Source organism: Siniperca chuatsi, linkage group LG20 (genome assembly GCF_020085105.1).
Source record: "Siniperca chuatsi isolate FFG_IHB_CAS linkage group LG20, ASM2008510v1, whole genome shotgun sequence".
NCBI lineage: Eukaryota > Metazoa > Chordata > Actinopteri > Centrarchiformes > Sinipercidae > Siniperca > Siniperca chuatsi.
Genome location: NC_058061.1, coordinates 18,382,527 through 18,397,934, shown reverse-complemented (window position 1 = coordinate 18,397,934; position 15,408 = coordinate 18,382,527).

Here is a 15,408-nt window from a genome sequence, read left to right as displayed (position 1 = left end):
ACTGAAAAGGGGAGTAAAGCCATTCATCATTGCTGATATACAGAACCCCACAGACCATGATATTGTGCTTGCTGGGAGAACATTTATTGGAACAGTACAAACACTGCAAGCTGTTTACCCTGCCTCGGTCTTTGAACAGCCCCGCCCTGCCTCTTCAGCCACAGTAATGTGATGTAATGTGGACATGGAGAAGGATAAACTCTCCAGTGAAGTTCGGCTTCTCTTGCATTGTGTGCACAGGCAACAACCTGCTCACTTATGTTAAACTTAATGCTACTGGATGCCGGTGGGTAGCTGAACTGGCAGATGTTCATATCACTATCAAGTACCGTCCAGGTAGAGAGTATATGGATGCTGACAGCCTTTCCAGAATACCTGTTGATATTGAGACTATGGTGGAGGAGTTTACAGAGGAACTGTCATCTCGATCAGTGTAAGCCACAGTACAGTCTGCTGAGGCTCAGGACATAATATCACATGGTCTATGGCCCTGTCAGTCCAGTGTGCAGTGACAACTGAATCAGAGCCTTAACCCATCCCTCCCGAAGAGATCTGTCTAGCTCAAAGAGAGGATTGGTGTATTGGTCCTGTGATTGGGTGTTTACTGTTCTGTACCAAGCCTGGAAGTCAACAGCTGAAATCATTCTGTATGCAGACTAGATGGCTGTTGCATGAGTGGGAGGGACTGACAGTGGATGATGATGGTATTTTGCATCTCAAGACAGGAGTAAGAACACAACTTGTCCTTCCTGAAAAATATAGAGACACAGTGCTTAAAGCATTACATAATGAGATGGGACATCAAGGAGTGGAGAGAACATCTTCACTTGTAAGAGACAGATTTTTATGGCCGCAGATGCAGAGGGAAATGGAACATTATGTTTCATTCAGCTGCTCCTGTCTAAAAAGCAAGAACCCCAGCAGAGAAACCGGAGCACCTCTCAACTGCATCGTCACTACTAAGCCTTTTGAATTGGTGGACAGATGTTCTGGGGGATATAAATACATATTGGTCATAACTGACCATTTCACCTGATTCACACATGCCTATGCCACAACATTAAAATCAGGCAAGACAGTGGCTGACAAGATATTTAATGACTAATAACTAATGAAAGTTTGGATTCCCTTTGAGAATACATCATGACCAAGGGGGCGAATTTGAAAATCAGCTGTTTGCTCAGTTGGCAAAGAACTGTGGCTCGCAGGCTCAAGGACGACACCATATCAACCATTCAGCAACACTGACTAATTTCATCCAGTATGTGAGTTGTCCTACTAGAGAAGAGAGGACACTTGACCTGCTGTATGCTAACGTTAAGGATGCAGTTTTTTGACTTCTCCATTGCTTTCAACACCATCTGGCCAGCCCTGCTGGGCGAGAAGCTGACAGCGATGCAGGTGGATCAGAATCAGAAAAACTTTTTTGATCCCGGAGGGGATCTCTTTCAGTCTCCAGATGCCCCCCTCGTGTCCTGGATTGTTGACTACCAGCACTGTGTGTCGGACAGCGTGGTCAGCAACACTGGGGCCCCTCAGGGGACTGTCCTCTCTCCCTTCCTCTTCACCATCTACACCACACACAGACTTCAGCTACCACACAGAGTCCTGCCACCTTCAGAAGTTTTCTGATGACTCTGCTGTGGTGGGATGTATCAGCGGTGGTGATGAGACTAAGTACAGGGCTGTGGTGGGTAACTTTGTCTCATGGTGTGAGCAGAACCTGTAGCTCAATGCGACTAAGTCTAAGGAGCTGGTTGTAGATCTACAAAGGGCCAAGGCACCAGTGACCCCGGTTTCCATCAAGGGGATCAGTGTGGACATTGTAGAGGATTACAAGTACCTGGGAGTACACATGGACAATAAACTGGACTGGGCTAAGAACACTCATGCTCTCTACAGGAAGGGCCAGAGCCGCCTCTATTTTCTGAGGAGGCTGAGGTCCTTCAACATCTGCCAGACAATGCTGAGGATGTTTTCACTCTGTGGTGGCCAGTGCTATCCTGTATGCTGTTGCATGCTGGGGCAGCAGGTTGAGGGTCGTGACATTGTGGGGGTGGAGCTGGACTCTCTGTCAGGGGTGTCAGAGAGGAGGATGCTGGCCAAACTACATGTCATCTTGGACAGTGTCTCCCACCCACTCCATGACGTGCTGGTCAAACAAAGGAGCACCTTCAGCGAAAGACTCATCCCCCCAAAATGCACCACAGAGCACCACAGGAAGTCATTCCTGCCTGTGGCCATCAAACTCTTTTACTCCTCCCTCTAAGTGTCAGTCTGTATGACCCTAAGTCACTAAAATGGACACTGGATCATTAACATCACTGCAATACTTGAAATAATTGTGGAATATTCTCTGTTCAATACTCCAGTGCAATATACTCTGTTTTCAGTTTAAAATTCCCTATTTATTGTATTGTATTGTATTGTATTATATTTATTCATACTTCTATTACTGCTGTGCAATATCCACCGTCTCATAATCATCTTAATAAGCTACACTTAACTTGACTGTACTCATTATTGCACTATTACTTATTACTTATATTATTACATTGTATTATACCGTACATACTTATCAACAATACTTATCTACATCTTCTTTGGTACTTACACTTATTTTAGCTTTTATACTTACATCCACTTTGTACTTAATTTTACCTGTATTATAGCGTATTATATTTTGATTTGCTTAGTACTTCTATTCCTTCTAGTGTGCATTGATGTGACAGTGAGCAGCTGTAACAAAAGAGTTTCCCCTCGGGGATCAATAAAGTATTTCTGATTCTGATATCACCCAGAGGGTGATGGTCAAGTTGAATGTTTCAACAGGAAGCTCCTGCAAATTATGAAAACACTCACAGAAAGGGAGAAAGCCAACTGGAAGGAGTCATTAAACAAGCTTATCTCTGCATACAACTCTACAATAAGTGAGGTCACGGGGTTTTCCCTGTTCTACCTCTTGTTCGAAAGTCTTCACCTACCAAGAACTGGGTAAACCAGTTTGTTACAGCATCAAATCACCAGCTTATCACACATCCCGGTACCAACCAGTGTCATATGGACACTAAACAGCAGAGACTCAGTGGAGGAATACTGTTCCTCCACCACCAGCCAGTGTCCTAACATGGATACTGATCACAGAACACACACTTAGTCCATGTATATTTCCAGAACAGCAAACACACATTTATGTATTTTATGGACTCTACTGAGAAAAGAGAAAACACTCATTTGCACAATTCATGGACTGTTTTGAAAAACAGAGTATATTCACAAACTCTCACTATTTCATGGACTCTTTCCAGAATAGACACATATGATGGACTGTCCTGAGGAAAGAGAATATTCACGCATCTTTCATGGAGAGTTTCAAAAGCTGAGAATATTCACATACACATTGATGGACTGTTTGAAATACCTAGCACAAGAGCCTATGATTAATGAACTGTTTAGAAAACAGTATATATTGTAATGCACTATGTGAGAAAAGCTGGGTGTTCACACAGAAATTTATTGGTGTCACAGAATGGACTGTCAGAGTACTAATGTGTTTTGTACACCATATTCAGTCTGTTTTCAATGCAACTCATACAGATGAAGAGTAGATAGGCTGTTAAGTGTGTTTACAAATGTTTAATCTCATGGTTAGCGGGTGTTCATAAAAGTTAAGATGCATGGCTATGGATGAGGACTTATTTCGCTACAGGTAGCCATAGTAAGCCAGATCTCTGGTGCAAGATGTATACAGGGGATGCAGGGCTTATTGAACAGTCAATTGAAATGAACAAGAGACAATATTCTCAGAGAAAATGCAAGTATGACTGCACATTAAAACTGAGTTATTCTGGAGGATTAAACTATTTCATTGGATGATTTAGATTTCAGTGGGCGAAGCCAAAGGAAGAGATTATTCCTCCCTATGAAGCAATTTTCTCTCCAAGAAATGTTTCTGAAGCCAAGACTTTAAATGCAAACAAATACAAAATGAATAATACTGATGCAACAGGGATTAGTCAAATGCACACATTAAATGGTGACAGATTATTCTTCTGTGTTCTTTATTAGTCACAGGGTCTCCCTTTTTCATCTGCTGACTGGTTTGTTGCAAGTCAGCCAGGCAGGGGGTCTCACAGAGTCTCCAGCAGCCCTGCAAACAAAGCACTGAGCCAGCGTTTGGCTATGATAAATGCTGTCTCTCCCCCCCTGACCCTGATAAATAGGACCTCCTCTTAGAAAGAAGGAGAAATCCCAACAAGAGCTGTCCTCTCTGTCTTGTGGTACGCCATCTTCTTCTGTGTTGTTGTTTTTGGAATCTGGGCTGATCCTACTGTCACCTCTCACCTCCATATCCACACACAGTAGACACAAACATCTGTCCCAGTGGTGAATGTGAGATACTTTTGTATTTGCTTGTTTTGGTTCTGTCCCACAGCCACACACAGGGAATACATCTCCAGAAAACCCTAAATTCACCAAGGATGGAGTAGCACTGCACACATGGGGAAGACAAAGCAAGAGGGTGATAGAGGGGTGAAAGAGGCTAAAAATAAGAGAGAGGTGTGCAATCCAGAGCAACACTTATGGTGTTTTATATCATGTACAGCAACGGCAAAAATCACCTTTAGTGCATTTCCTCTGAATCTGTCCTGAATTTCAACTGCTCTATCACATCGACTGCAAGAAGTTGTTGTCTGTTGCAACTGTTGAGTAAGCATGTGCTCTAAGATATATAGTGACAAGATACTGTGTTTTTGTATTACTGTAAGATAGAAAAAAACAAAAGTTGAGTTGTTTGAGTGGTAGTGTTTGAATAAAATAATTTCATCCTAACATCATAATATTGTGTTTCAATAATAGCATACGTTTAGGTGTTATAAATCTGCACCTGAATTCAGATCAAAATAAACTTAGTGATAGACAGTCATGCTAACTGGTTGATGGTGGCAGTGATTTTTTGAGAGTAGAATTTTTTAGATGAATTTTGCAAACTTTCAAGTGAGTCAGTCATGACCACTAAGTTGTGGTCATTTAGATTTATGATGTTGTTCCATCTATGCAGTAAATACCATAAAAATTAGCAAGATTGCTTGGAGCTAATATGGCCATGTGTCATCTAAATTTGTTTGCAATTACATTGCATTCAAAAGTTATGGCAGTTTATGTCAAATAGGCCACACCTACAAAATTCAGCTGCAGGTATAACATAGAGCATACATCAGTCATTAAAATATTTATTGTGCCAAATTTAGCAAAGAGTGGATACAATTTGTAGTGAGGGTAATGAAATAAGACTAAGAATCTAAACTTACATAGCAGCTCTGTGATGCTCAGTACTAAATGCTAATGTCAACATGCTAACATGCTCACAGTGACAATGCTAACATGCTGATATTTAGCAGGTAAAATGTTTACCATCTTAATTTAGTGTGTTAGCATGCTAACACTAATTTGTACTAAACACAAAGTACAGCTGAAACTGATGGAAATGTCATTAGTTTTGTGGGTATAAGGTATAAAGTATTGGACAAATATAAAATGTTGACCTGATGATGGCACTAGATGAAAAGTTAAGGTATCACCAAAGTTATCACAGTTTATCCTGAGGAGGAATATCTGTACCAAATTTCACAGCAATCCATCTAGTATTGAGACATTTCACTCAAAAATACAAATGTCAACATCATGGTGGCACTAGAGAAAAAATCAGGGGATCACCAAAGTCAGTGGGATTCATCCTCTGGTGACCATGAATGTCTTTCCTAGAAGACATGAATTGCCATCCCTAAAGCCACGCTTCTAGCATGGCTAAAAAAGTTATCTTGCACAAAAATCAGAATGGTGGAAATCTGGCATGGGAAGGGCCTATTGTGTATATGATGAGATACTGTACATGGTGGATCAAGGAATCCAGGAAATGAATTTGCATCTTACAATACACATTATGAGCAAAAATGTGGTTTATAAATGGCCACATGGTGGCACTATCTATACCAAAAACGAATCTGTTCTTCCTTGGCTCCTGACGTAACTTTTATCCACGCTTCATTGAAATCTGTCAAGTAGTGTTTCAGATACTGCATCTTGATACCTAACAGACAAACAGACAAATAGGACTGAAAACATGACCTCCTTGGCGGAGGTAACAAACAGGCTAACAGTCACAGCAGTTACAATGGTCAGCATCATTTCCTCTACTTTATTGAGCTCTACTCTGGTCAGCCCCCCGCTCTCCCTCCCTCTGACCTCTGACTTTGACCCTGCAGAGTACCAAGAGGCCTGCCTTCCGTCCCTCTGCCACCTCGTAAACATTGACAACAGACCATAACTAGCAACTAATCGCTGGCCTGCACTGGTGTGGACGGGTGACCAGGAAGCTTTAATTAAAACTTTCCCATGAACAGCCAACCGGATGAGGCACCTGTTAATGATGACATGATGTCACTCTGTTACCACGGCTACTGGTCCAATTAGTAATCAGAAGTGTTTTCCTAGCCTGTTTTCTTTTATTGAGGGCCACCAACAAGACTTTCTGGTTTTGCTGCTCCTGTATTTTTCTTTAGCAGATGTTTTTGATGGCTAGCAGAAGCCTGGAGCAACTTTCACCTCCCTCTGGCTGGTTTCAGTTCCTGACACTGCTTTTAATCAAACTGACATGAAAACCCATTTTGGGAATTAGAGCAAAAAGGAAGAAAACAGTCAGTACTGTCATCTTTGCAGAAGAATCCCTGCTGACCTTGATATAGTCTGGTTCACAGTCTGAAAGTGTCCCCATTTAATTTGGGCACCAGTGGGTGTCATTCGATACCTAGGCTAACTTAACTTTAAAAGACCCCTCCTTTTACTGCCCTGGAGGTTACTCTAAGAAAACACTGCACTGAAACTACAAAAAGCAACTAAATGGCCAGCCACCACTCACACACATTGTTCTAATGCCTGCCATGAAGGTTCACTAGCAGTTCACCGTCTACTATCCACAGATCGAGTGTTAAATAAGGCATTATGATCTTACCCTGGACCTTTAGTGAGCCTCTTAAACTACCCTAAACCCTTCTGACCACCCTTCCCCCTAACCCCAGCCCCATGCCTTTAGGTGAGGCCAATAAAATACACCTCCATTTTGCACAATAATCAGCCGTTTTAATCATGCATATTAGTCCTCCAATAACTTTAAACGTCATCTAATCCCCTAAAAGAGGCTGTGAAAGAAAGCCGGCCCTCATGCCTAATTTTACCCCAGTGGTTTTAGTCGGGCGCCTGGTCTAATTCAAACTTTACGTGGCCCCAACACATCTGAGAACAATGTGGAGGCCTTTAGGGAGCAACTACAGTGACAAATAGCCCAAATAGGCTTGTTGGTCTACGACTGTCGCTGGAGTTGAAGTGGCTAATCTCTCAAAGCTTTAATGTGTTTCAGTGTTTGTGTGTGGTTTTGGACTTATCGACCATGCACGCTTGTGAATCTGCAATTGAATCTAAACTCCCAAGGTGAATTCAAATTCTCCTTTTTCCTTTGCTTGACCTTCAATGGAACTGAGTTTAAATTGTGGGTAAAAATAAATGGTTTTGGTGTGTGAGCTTGAGTGTTTATGGGCATACAAATGTGGCCATTATAGAAGGTACAGAGATGCATTTATCCTGCCTGTAATTTAATGAAAAGTAGATACTACTATAGCATAAAACAATAAAAGTTTCTGGCAAAACAAAATAGCAAAATTTGACTTCCATACATTATCTATAAGACAGATGGAATAAAAGCAACAAAATGTATTCAGCATACATACTGCAAAAATTGGGACTTCTACAAGCACTGCATCTGTTAGAAAACACCTGGCTGTGTGCATAAATATGTGAGTGTGTGGTGTGTGCTTACTATTGTGTTAATTTACAACAGGTCACCCGTGCACATCTGAATCCATGCATATTTTCTACTTTCCTAAGTTTGATTTTATTGGTTCCCTTCACCTGCACATCTTTTGTCTTCCTTGTTTTCCAGTTCTCTGTCATGCAAATACCTGTAGTCAGTGCTTCTGTCTGACTTTACTCTCTCTTGCTCATTCTCTCCATTCCTCAGTTCCAATACATCAATCTCCAGAGATTGATTGATGTATTGCCTATGTGTAATGTAATCGACAGTGTGTCCCATACCAGGGCACTGATGCAGACCTAGGAGTCTCAGCTCAGGAAACACTTTGTGTGGGCACAAATAACACACACACACTTTCACATACATAAATCTACAAGTGCAAACACACTTTTAATAGTCCTAGTGGGTAAACATAGTCAAAGATGCAACATAAAGCATTTTACAATTTCAGGTATTAGAATATTCCAATAAACAAATAAGACCAGCAGATATTCAGCCTCTAAATTGTAATGTACACAGTTAGCCACCAGGTCAGATTTGGCTAGAAAACTGCTGGATGTCATCAGTTTACAAGTAAGTTTATTTCATTTTAGAAACTTGGTTAGATCTGAATGCTTGTTGGCTGTTATCGGGGTCTAAGATCAGCTGCACTGTAATGCTGTATTTAACGCCCTCTATATCCAAAATGGTAAACATAATTTTATAATTATTGTAATAAAAGTTGCTCAGACCAATAATTTTATACTGACAATGGATTAAATGACTATGTGTAATAATGAAAGGAGCTGCCTGTAGTAACGAATCCACAGAGAATTATCATCTGACTCTGCAGTTCCCTTCAACTCTATAGAGCATTTTAGCGTCTTTCAGCTCACAGCTCCCATCAGCATTGTTTGCAGCAGTAAGCAGCTGTTTTCAGCAAAAAAAAGCTCTAATGAACCCACTGCACTACACTACATGCCCAAGACAAAGTTAGCTGGTAAATATAGTGTAGCATTTAGTAACTAAAAGCCAGATATTTCCCTCAGTAGTTGGTGGAGACCAAAACAGAGCTAAAAGAAGCGAAAATTAGACTTGCATTTGTTAAGTGAACAGAAACAGTCTAAGTCCAAATGAATGCTAATGTTGCTCCGTATTTGCTGAATGTGTAAATAAGCAGCTGTTTGCTAACATGTTTTCCATAACAACTTCATAAGGTGATAATATGTCAGTGTTGTGTTTGCAGCTTGTTGCTCTGCCCCTAAGTGGCCAAAGAAAATAAATGAAGGTAGGTTTAAAGTAATTTCTTCTGTAATTTGATGTGTTTTATGTTGAAACACGATGCAGTACACAGGGAAGAATAATTCAATGGCGCAAAGTAATAATAATAATAATAGATATAATTTATAACCAGAGAGGCATCTTTATTTAATGGAATTGCTCACAAATCTGTGACGTACCCACAACAATTATACAATTCTCAAATATGTATGGACATTTTAACATGAAATACAAGAGCTTTTGTAATTATTGTTAAATATATGCACATTATGACATAAAATAATTGCTAACAATGAGAAAATGTCAACTTTAGTGTAGTTGTGACTTTTAGAATTACACATACATACATACAGGTACAAAAACACTGTCTTGATCCATCTATCCCTCTCTCATGGCTTCTCATGGCCAGCTTCCGACTCTGCTCGGCCACTGAGCGCTCCCGCTGTGGCCACACTAATGTATTTCATTGCGCTCACTTTCACATACATCCCTCACTAAATAACAACGCTTCCTCCCTGATCCTGTTTCCATCTCACCTCCTCTCTTTTCCCAAGGAAATAATTAAAAAAGCCCCGCTGCTCTCTCTGATATTCCCCTGCTGACCCACTGCGCTGAGGCCAAGCATGGAGGCTTTTGTTTTATGTGCTTGTAAGGTCTTGGCATTAAGAGGAAGCGCTGGGCTTGCCAGGGATATATATCTGTCTCTCTTAAACCACATCTACACTGCACACACATACTGTACAGTGGTAGCCATTGTAACAGCCACAGTCCATGCATTAATCATGCATTCATCCTGGATTATTGCTACATACAGGAGAAGAAACATGAGTATAATGTAGCATAAATAGCCATTGTGTTCTCAAGCAGTTTGTTACTTGTACCTTCCTGAAATCTGATGACTGAAAATTATACTTACAATGACCTTTATTTTTAGGAAACTTTTCAAAACAACCCTATCACCAGACAAGAACGCCAATATTGGGCAATTTTGCAAAACCCCAGGTAATCTTTAGTGACAACGTTTTTAAGCCCAATGCCAAAGTTTTTGAGGTTTTCACTTTCGGTTAAGTTAAGTGAAAGATTGTGGCCTGTGATGGGACGGAAACTCTGATCTTCTGCGTGAGAATCGGACTTCCTATGCTCCCATCCACCACCCCGACCTCCAGGCTCTTCTTTTCTCTCCTTGCTACATATAGGACACACTGCTTCCTGCATTCGCAACGTTTGGTGCGCAATCATCCAGTGTGAACGTATTTCTGAGGATGCTAGGAATTATCAAAAAACATTTTCCCACTGTTGTTCTGATTTCAAAATCCATTTCAGAGTATGTTTTGTTTAATTTTTTATTTCATTTCTAAAAACTTTCTGATATATTTGTCTATAGTGGCTCATTTACAAACAAGACTAAGAGTCTACAGCCATGCTAGCAGCTCTGTGAGGCTGTAATTAGGCACAGTACAGATGATGACCTGATGACGGTGATAGACGAAAAGTCAGGGGATCATCAAGTCCTTACCATGTGTCCCCTGGGCACCATAGATATCCATGCCAAATTTCGTGGCAATAGCTGTTGAGATATAGCTTAGAAGCTCTGAAGCATATCTAACCATTTATTGGCAAAGTGATGCAGGAGTGGCTTGAGAAGTTTCTCTTCATGTTTTGGTTCACCATTTCATAGGACTGTTTTGGACCATTTTTAGTCCAATAAACTTGTTGGCAAGTTTCCTTGGATGTTCATCTTCTGTAGGAAATGAACCATCTTCCGATGATGTGTCTCTTACAGTATGAATGAAGGGCCACACACATACATCAGTGCTGTCATGGCTCCTCAGTTACCCAGTCTAAGCACATTCACTGTGTGTCCAGGCCATCTCTTCCCAGGCACTCAGATCTGCAGGATGAGCTCATACTCCGCCAGACCAAAGCACTTAAACATGTTCTTATAAAAAGATAACTATTCTCTGGAGACTTTTGAGCCAGACACAGTATATATGCACTGCTTATAGGGACCACAGTCCCTCCACATGCAAGGCTTTAGGTAAGGATAATCGATATGTCAGACCCAGCTCACTTTTTCTTGAGTTTTCAATCCAAGATTTTGTCATGTAAGTTGTAGCATGCATCAGCAATGTGGAAAATGCTTCAACCAATGTACACCAATTTCCCTTAATTTGCTTCTTAAAACAATAACTTTCTCTTTTTAGCATTCCCTCCATCCTCTCTTGTTTGTCATTCATCATCATTGAAATGCAACAGGAAAACTGAATACATCTGTTATCAAGAAATAAAATGACCCTCCCTACATACTGTTACTTGTAAGATTGTTGACCAATGTGCATATTTCTGCTGTTGTGCACTCTTTAAGATACTATAGATAAAAATATAAGATGTACCGTACAAGTTGTTGCATTAATCTACTGTACAGTAATTCACCTAAACCTAGGAATAGTTCTTATCAATTATGATCATATTCTGTATATCTGTGTATTAAAGAAGAAAATTGGTGGCACCAAAGGTGGACTTTAAAGCTGCGCTAATTGATTTTTTGGTCACTTGGGGGGTAGTAGAACAAGCTGTAAACACAACAGTGACATATTATCACCTCACAATCACCTATCATCTATTTACACATCCAGCAGACAGAGAACAACATTAGCATTTATTTTGAATTGTGTGTCTGGTCACCTGACAAATGTTCAGTCCAATATTCACTCTGCTTTTAGCTTTGTTTTGGTCTCCACCAAGTCCTGAGAACAATATCTTGCTTTTTAGACTACTCACGTTAAATGTTCAACTTCTTTCACCAGCTAGTCATTAACTTTTTCTGCATTTTCTCCATTAGATGCTGGGCAGGTAGGTGTTAAATAGGAGGTACACAATAGATTTTTCATTGAAAATGGCTGCCTGCTGCTGTAAACAAGGCTGATGAGAATGGAATTTGCGGGCCAGATAACCAAAAAAATGAACTAAAACAGTGGTTCTTAACCTGGAGGTTGAGACCCCCAAAGGGGCTGTAAGATAAATCTAAGGGCTCACTAGATGATAAGCAGAAGAGAAAAGCAGTAAAACAAATTTCTGCTACACAATACGTTTATTTTCTTACTTTTTTCTCAATTTTGCTTTTTGCTTGTGAATCACTGGATAGTTTGTATCGTTAGGCCCCTAAAAAGTATTTAAATAAAAACTTTGAATCTTTGGTTGGACTGGCCACCATGCATTTGCACACGCATATGCATATGCAACCTGTGACAAGGGTTGGGGACGACTGAGCCAAAAGACGCTAAAACAATCCATAGACCTGAGAACAGTCGGGTGATAATTCTGCATGGGTTTGTCACTAAAAGTAAGCCCATTCATATTAGACATAGTCATTTCATCCATTGTTAATATAAAAATATTGATTAGTTTAGTTACCCTAAAAAAGAGGGTGAGGTTACTTTTTGGAATTGGGAGGTGACAGTAAAATGCACACAATGTGCTCATGTTCACTGCTCAGGCCAGTCAGTGATAATTTACTGAAGGAAACCAAACATTATACCTGCCTCTGTGAGGGCAAACCTTAGTATTTTGCTCTGAAAATCTTTTCTGTTGCAGTCCTTCTTGCAGATATACTTAAAAAGACTTGACCAAAATGATGATGATTGATGATTTTCACAATATTACCAAAACAATAACAAGTTTATATAGCAGAATTTATTTTCAGGTTGAGTACCACCGCTACGCACGATAACACAGACTCAAGTGTTCCTGCTCCCTCAGCCATAAGGCCTCTGTGGTGTTTTATAAGAGTGTTGAATCCCAGCCAAGACTATTCTTCTGAGACTTCTACTACTCTGTGGGTCCCGTCATGGTTCCTCTCCGACACTGGCTCTTCATTAACCAGTGCATTCACAGTACACACACACACCTCCCTCAAGGACAAGTACATATTCTGGCATTACTGTTTGCCTTTTTGTTAGTTACAAACATGTTAAAACCCCAAACTCAGATTCAGCTTTAGGGAAATGTAAATTCTCTGCGTGCATGTATATTTGAGTGTGTGTGGATTTAATGAGAGCCACGCAGCCATGGTGCTTCAGGGGTGGAGTGGCTTGTTTCTTTTTTTCACTTTGAACTCTCATTTACACCACCGTGAAGACTCATGGGGGATTTACAGATTCAGTGTGTTTGAATCTCTGGAGATCTTGAATTTCAGAGTCAGAGGGCACATAAACACAGAGAGCCAATCCTTTTATAAAAGTTTCCTTTTTCACGGCATCTTCGCTCCACTTTTATATCTTACCCAGTTCACATGATGTGTTGAATTATAGTTCAGAGCCTGTCATTCTTGCTTTTGTGGCGCTGAAGTGCTTTCAGAGGAAGTCAAACTGACACACTCTAACCTCCCACCTAGCTGTCAACCTTTCAACCAAACAACCTACTTTTGAAAATGTTTCTCATTCAGTGCTACAGTCAAGCAATACCTTGAATAATGTAGACACAACAGAGAAGGGAAGACTTTTTTGTCAAGTAAGAGTTGTAAAACGTGCAAGGCCTCGGAAAATAGAGCTGCACCTTTGGTTTCGGAAGTAAAGTCCTGTTCATTTTCCGCAGAGACAAGGTTAGGTGATTGGTAGTTGGAGCATTTCCAATTGCGAAAAATTTAAAAAAAACCCATTTAAAGAAAAGGTACAAGCCTATATACATAAAAACATAAGGAGAGAAGTTAACTACAACTCGCAAGGAGCTTTTCTGTAAAAAACAACCAATCACAGTTTCAAAGTTTCTTTGATGAAAACAGGTCCACCTGGAAAGTGTAAAATGAACAAAAAGCAGATTTCAGCCTTTCAAAACTTCACTTTTAGAAGTGAGGAACAATATCTACAATGATGCATGGAAAACAGTTGCATTCATTAATGGAGTGGACGCTATGATGTCATTTTATTGCGCTTATGTCTACTTTAGCTAATGCTTTCTTGTTATCAGAACCATGCAAAATTATGAAAGGAACTACCAACGCACTAACGGACAGATTAATTTTCTAGGTCAAAAGATTGTAGCTACAACCAAGTTCTTTGCTCTGTGCAGCAGTTAAGTTTTGCCCAAAGTAAATTTTTGCCTCTACTTCTGTGTTTTTGCAGACCTTTAATTGTTCCTCTGCTATGGCTTGAGCATATCGTTGGCTCCACCATTCAGAAATAATGAGATACCAGTGCCAAGCCTGCGGTAAGCTCCACCAATCAGGAGTGACCCAGTGACAGGAGAGTCAGTCCCGGATCTGATGGTTCAATCCAAGATGGCAGCACGCCAATGAAATATGTTCTACTGCCCAAATCGGTTTGTGAACCATAACAGTATGTAATTATGACAGTAAAACATAAAATCCCCCAAAATAAATCAAATCAATTTATTACAGACAAATGTTGAAAATTACTAATTTACTGATTTGAGATTTTACAGGCATTTGATTAGCCTGAGTGTGTGCTGCAATAACAAGACCTTCCTGGTCGCTGAGTCAGTACATCACACACTGCAGTATGTTGCCAACTTGGATGAGGACACTGTTGGATGAGAATAAATGAGAAATTCACTTTCACAAGAGCAAGTGATCAGTGACTGATGAGGCTTAGGCTCTAGAGACATTTGACCCTCCAAAAGAAGAGGATAATTGTTAAAATAAAAACATCCAGAAATGATAGAGTCCAGAAATATTATGTGACCCAATATTGAAAAAACAAACCACACTGTGAGGGAGATTTCTTTTATGATACTTTGTCATTGATTAAACATGGTACATCATTTAATAAATCTTCTTTTAAATATTATGGAATCAAAATGGTAATTGTGACCTTTTGTGATGAAAAAAATGGGTCTCAAATGAGCTTGTGTTCATGGCATTTGGCCACTAATGATTCAGTTTTTAAGTAAAACTCACATGTAATTACCAATGTGCCAAGGTGTAAAACATAAAACAGACATCCTGTTTTCTTGTTGCTGGCTTTGCTGTCTCCTGGCTTGTTTGGTGTGGGAAAGCTTAGTGCATGAATGTCTTCCTTGCTATAATTACATTTAAGAGAATAGGAGTGTAAAAATATAAAAGAAGTGACATTTGTGAAAGTTGTAATCAAGCTTTTTGACCCGCAACCTCTGAAAATGAACAGATGTACAGTCACAAGCCCCTGTTAAAGTGTAAAACAACAGAATGGTAAACTTGGACACATTTTCACATGAATAGCAACCAGAAATAATCCTTGTGCTGCCACAACAGTGCTTTAGTTTCATTCCAGGGAGGAACCGTAGGA